Genomic DNA, 6,318 nt, shown 5'->3' with positions numbered 1-6,318 from the left:
TTCCCAAGAGCTACAGTCCCTTCGGGACGTAACCAACCCTTCTAGGTGCTTAACCGTTGAGACAACTTAGATTTTCACTGTCCTAGAGCCTCAGTAGCTCCCATGACAAGGCCTGCATGTGGCCAAATCCTTCCATACACTCCCTCAACAAGGTCTTTCCATAGACTATGGGATTTTCTAGACAGTTTTGAGCGTGTGACCCCGAATTATGTACCACATTTTCAGGGCCAGGACTCAGGCCACTGCCTCGAAATTCACGAAACCTTCAAAAATTATAAATGACATTGAAGCAAAGGTACTAATGCAAACACTTGACCAATGACTTGAATGGACCCCCACTAGCCATAATAGGCATTTCGTCAAACATGTCATAAATATGCAATCTACAGGTGATAACAACATATCACAATAGTTGCTTTATCATCTATTATGTTTTATATTTGTGGTACTTCCAATTACTAATCAAAACATGATGACATCCATACATCAAGTCTATTAAAAACATACTCATAACCAACATATAACCAACAAAAATAAAAAAGGATATAATACACATATAATCCATTACATTTACACATGAAATACCAAGGACAAAGATCTCTTATTAATGGATGCAAAAGCAAACCTTGTTTTGGACTTCCATGAAGCACCCGGCCATAGATTGGCTAAACAAAATTTTTGTTTCAGCCAATCACCACTGTGCCCTATTCCAAGCATGAATGTGGGACTAAAAACCAAACCAAACCAAGCTTCCTAAGGCTTTATCGCAATCCCCATTAGATCAATAGACCCTAAACAAGCATGGATTCCCACTCGATTTCTCCACCTACATCGTGAGGAATTTGACTATCTCCTAGTCTCTAGGATTTACCATATATCTTGCCATCCATCGGTTGATGATCAGTAGGCCTAATCAAGACCCCACCCTCTAGGATTTATAGTATATTCTACCATTGACTAGTCAAGGATTCCTAGGTCTGATTGAGGAAACACACTTGTAGGCTTTAACATATATCCTTCCATTCACTGATCGAGGATTACTAGGCCCACTACGGCTGTAATAAACCCAATTTGCACTATATATATATATTATACTAATGCCTCTTTAATACATGTACAAGTATACGATATTATGATAGTTATAGCAATAACGTATATTCATAATACCTTGAGTAATTCTCAGGGGGAATTCATATTCTTATGTTAATCTATCCTAGGTTAAGAAGGAGGTATACAAGTCATATAGATATACCTTGTTATGCCGTAAGGCGTTTCCCTCTGAGATCCATCCCCTTTTTGCCTACGTGTCCTCCTCTGACGCCGTACGATGAGATGTTAGACGATTGCAAACACCAGAACCGTCGATCAAAAATGTCACTCAGGCGGTCCGGGTAATGAAGAGCGCGGAGTGCCAATCGCCATTCCAGAGGTAGGGTTTCTCCAATGGTGTGGGATGGCCATGGACTCTTCGAGTTCTCCAGGCGGGATAAAGAATGGGACGGGCATAACTCCAAGGAAATCCCCGCTTGGGCTGTGAATTCTGGTTCGATTTCTGCCCAGTTAGGTCCTCTCTGAATTGGGTCTGCGATTTACCAATCCTGCATTCGTGTTGCGAACTCCGATCCTGTTTCTGCGAAATTGAGTTTGTTTTCTGAAGTGGGTTTGTAGGAGAAAGGATTCTTGAAAATGGGGTGCCTGGGATGCCGAGTATTCGTGGCATTTCTGCTGAAGTTTTTGAATTTCATTCAAGCTTTCATTGGAGCGTCGATGATTCTGTATGCAGTATGGATGCTCAACCACTGGAATTCTCATGTTCGCCCTCCTCCGATTGCACCTGCACCCAACAATGTTGATGGGTATAATTTACCAGCATAATTAATGTCCCTTCATTCCTCAGTGGGGCAACAACTGGATGTTCCGTTTTCAAATCCTCAAACGATCTCGAGGGCAGATCAAACTCAGTTTCGGAAACTTGGACAACACTCTTTTGGTATAGTGGCTGGAGCGGATCTTGATGCTGTGAGCCTTCCTGCTCCCTGGTAAGTCGTTTGTTTGTTTTTTTGTTGTTTCATTTAAAATTTCTGTTTTAAAAATAATAAAACGGGATAGGTGTCCATGTTTGTGAAAAATTACTTAGTAAAGGTTTCAAATTAGAGGTGTTGTGGTGTGTGCACACCTGCATGCTGCATTCTCCCTTACCTTGAAGGCGAGCCATTAAGAGCGGTACTCATTAGGTATTGTCACAGTTTTCTTGTGTCTAAGGTGTCATATATTTTCTTTTTTGGCTTTTCCCTGACAAAGCTCAGGGCTCAAGCGTAACTCCATAATTATTTTAGGCACCCATCTCGCCATTGTGGCCTAGAAGGCCCTCGCTAGCACTTTACACATTTAGAATCATCACATTTTATCTTTGTATGATGTCGTTGATAGCAGTCTGGTGAACTGGGGTTAGAAGGATCCAACTGTGCTGCTTGAAAGAGGGGGAGTGAGATAGTTTGAACCGTAGAAAGCGATGTCAGTCCTGGGAAACTCTCACCCTCCAAATCACTTTTCTTAGAAGGATCCAAAAGTGCTGCTTGAAAGAGGGGGGAGGGGGATGATTTAGGCATAAAAAGAGATAACAGTGCCGGTGAACTGGTGCAGCCTCCAAATCACTTTTCTTGAAAGGATCCAGCTATATGCTGCTTGAAAGAGTGGGCTAGGGGGAATGGTTTGAAGCATAAAAAGCCTATTTGTCTTCCTGTACGTGCTTTGAAACAGAGGACATTCTCTAGCCTGTGCAAGTTTATTTAGTAAGTAATTACTTGTTCTTTTTTCTCCTTGGAAATTGCCTTAAGGTTAAAATGATTTTGATAGGGACTTCTCATCCTTTTTTTTTACAAAATCATTGCCTTATTTTAAAACGTTTACTGCAAGTTGTAGGAATCATGCATGTGACATGTTTTTATTCTTGGCTGCCCCATTTTGTTGTGGTTATATTCAAACCTGGGTTGAGTGTCACATGATCCAATGCCTTGGATGTACCTGTCCTGACTCCTACCTGAATTGAATTTTATTGTTTAACCTGTAAAAGCCTGTAAGCGCACCTTGTTGCATCTTGAAAAGACGGCATGTCCTAGACCTGGGCCTTGGCTCATTGCATAAATGATGGTTTCAGTGCTTTCTTCTCTTCTGGATCATTGCCTTCAGTCTAATTGATTTTGAATGTGACATATAATTTTGATTTGGTTAAACTAGAAGTTGGTAGGATTCATGGTATACATGTTCCATCCTGTTTGCTCCAAGTTTGTCATGGTTGTATGGGAAACGTGGTTGACTGCCTTGGGATCTTTTGACTTGGGTGTACTTGTCTACAGCTCTGTTGAAATTGCACGAAAGGGTGTGGAGTAACAAATAGATCGGACCTACAACTATAACTGAGGAAACCAAAAGAAATGGTTGAGCCTAAGGGCAAGGGAAGAAGGCTTTTGTATTCATTTGCAAAGTTTAATCTACATTGAAAATTGTCAATATAGGATTGTGGGCCACTTTTAGGCTATTAGTGGAGAAATGTCTACTGCCTAATTCCTGCTGAGCTATATGGTGTATTTATATAGGATCAAACCAAACTAATTTCTGTGAATATAGTGAAATTGAATGTCTTTTGCCAAATAATTTAAAAATTAGTCAATAACGGTTAACCCTTAACCTGTATCCTTATCAGATTTTCAGCCATCTCCAATGTGTTTTGCTGACCATGATTAGACTGCATTACTTTGTTGTTCTGCATACTTCCACTGTTCAGTACAATTTGTTTTTCATTTCATAAGCTGCAAAGGAGAGAATTTATTTGATGGAATATACTTGGGTGACGTCCCAAGATTTTTTCTATATTTGAATCAAGAATATTTGCTTGTTATTCTACAGGTGTGCTCACAAGGATCTTAACATGTTAGTGAATTAGGTCAAATAATAGCTACGGTTTTTATCTCCACTGGTTGGATCCAACTATTTTTGAAGAAAAAATGTCAAATGCAATGTATTGTTGCATGTGAAGTTTGTTCCACATGTCCAACATTCTTTCAAAAAGAAAAGCAACCTAGTGTTATGCAGGAGCAAAAATGTGAATTTGTCAGAGTGCATGAAATGGTGTTTAGGTTTATTTTTGTCGGACTTTTAAGTTTTCAACAAACCTAAAAGTTTACTTATGACACGAGTGAATTTCGGAATCCACGAGTAAATAAAATTTAAAATTTAAGAAAGATTCACTCTCCAACACTTATTTTTTGTGAATGATATGCTAGATGATTTTTGTGAATCTAGATTCTAAAACATGAATGGCAATACGAAATTGTTATATATATATATATATATATGCGTTGTTTCCTTGCCGTATCGTATCTGGATTTTTTGAAAATTTGCCATATCCGTTTCAAACCCTGTATCCATATCCGTTTCAGTGCAACTTAGCTTACAACTGCCTTTTGACTGAGCGGCTATGCATTGGGGGTGTTTCTAGGCTGTCAAATTACACAGGACTTGCATCTGGCCATGTCTGCAACACACTTTGGTGGTTTTGAACATGGTTCTTTTCATTAATATGAGCTTGAACACCTTGTTGCTTGTGGGTAGACCTCACATTGGTGGGATGAAATGCTTTAAAATTGACTTCTGAAAATGAAAATGAAGTTCTACTTCTATATTTTTGATAAAAATTAATGAATTTGTAGGATGCTAATCTTCCTTTAGAGATCGTAAGTATGCAGACTTGTAGCATGGTGGGATAGCATGAGTGGTTTAGTGCTTTGAGCTTCAATGTAGGAGGTCTTGTGGTTGATTGAGATTCCCCAGGCTGGCTGCCTGTATTGCATGTCTCAATTGATGTCCCTACTGTGTAAGGGGCTGTAATCAGTGCCAATGTGTTTACAGTCAGTGCCATCTGTGTAATGTCGGGAATTTCCCTGGATTTTCCTGCAAGGTTTTCCTTGGAATTTATTTTTATTCTAAGCTCACATAAGGACTCTGCATGACTAGGTTTTGTTGTGAATTTTCTACTATTTGTTTGTTATCTCGCATATGAAAAGTTTATCATGAGCCTTTCTCTGTATTATCATTTTAATTTACCATTTGTTTAAAAACTATCCCTGCTGTACAATATACTAATTTTATTTTGTTATCCATGTTGAAACATGGCAGAGAAAAGTTGTTTGTCAGTATGCTGATAATAAGATATCAAATTGCTACCCAGGTTAAAACTGATGTACTCCACTGTTTTGTGGCAGGTTTATCTACACATTTCTTGGAATCGGCATTATTGTGTGTGTGATTACTTGTATTGGTCATGTTGCTGCGGAGATTACCAATGGCTTCTGTCTTTGCTGTGTATCCTGTGTTTTCAATCTGTGTGGAATATTTTCATCTTGGTGCATACTGAAAAAATTGGTTTCAGCCCCAAAAATTAGAAAACATTTACTTCTAAACAAATCCTTTATATTTTATCGCTTAAGCCTCAAGATATTTCTATTCATACTGTTGTAACAGAAAACTAAGTCTAAGAGGTCAGGATGGCTGATGCTGAATACTTCATTTTGATTTTGGTCTAAATTGTAATGTTTGTTGTCCTTCACTTGAACATAGTATTCCACCTTCATAGTCCTCCTCATTTTAGTGGAAGCGGCTTTGGTAGGAGATATATTCTTTAACCATAACTGGGAAAAGGTGAGTTTTTGTCAAACCGTTGTTCTTTTTTCATGTTGGCAATTCCTCCACAAAAGATAGATGTGCCAAGCACAAAAAGTAAGTTGGAAAGCATAGAGCCTAGTAGAGAATACTTGACCACATTGGTCTTGCCATGGTAAAGTGCGAACACTGCAATGAGCATCTCTGTTGCATTTCCACATGTGGCGTTGAGCAGCCCGCTAACTATAGGAGAATTAATTAACAATATATTTGCATCAGTTACTTTGAAATGTCAAACACTTTCTCATATATATCAATTAGCTCATATTTTGTATCCACAAATATGAGTACATAGTCCATTGCCATATAATAATCTCACTTGTTGGTCCAGTGTAGAATGCAATTTGTCTGCAACAATTTACTAGAATCATCACATTTTATCTTTGTATGATGTCGTTGATAGCAGTCTGGTGAACTGGGGTTAGAAGGATCCAACTGTGCTGCTTGAAAGAGGGGGAGTGAGATAGTTTGAACCGTAGAAAGCGATGTCAGTCCTGGGAAACTCTCACCCTCCAAATCACTTTTCTTAGAAGGATCCAAAAGTGCTGCTTGAAAGAGGGGGGAGGGGGATGATTTAGGCATAAAAAGAGATAACAGTGC

At 38.9% G+C, this 6,318-nt stretch overlaps 1 pseudogene across 1 annotated transcript; it reads left to right on the top strand.

The window, feature by feature from the left end:
- The first annotated feature begins 1,404 nt into the window (after positions 1-1,404).
- Positions 1,405-5,980, top strand: LOC149190220 (tetraspanin-20-like; annotated as a pseudogene). The gene is made up of 3 exons (XR_016256464.1): positions 1,405-2,039; positions 5,262-5,361; positions 5,617-5,980. The product of XR_016256464.1 is annotated as a tetraspanin-20-like (transcript).
- The last annotated feature ends 338 nt before the right edge of the window (positions 5,981-6,318 follow it).

Source organism: Pinus tabuliformis, chromosome 3_1 (assembly GCF_031772625.1).
Source record: "Pinus tabuliformis cultivar Carrire ecotype Pingquan chromosome 3_1, CPIR1, whole genome shotgun sequence".
Taxonomy (NCBI): Eukaryota; Viridiplantae; Streptophyta; class Pinopsida; order Pinales; family Pinaceae; genus Pinus; species Pinus tabuliformis.
This window is presented reverse-complemented; position numbering and strand designations above follow the sequence as displayed.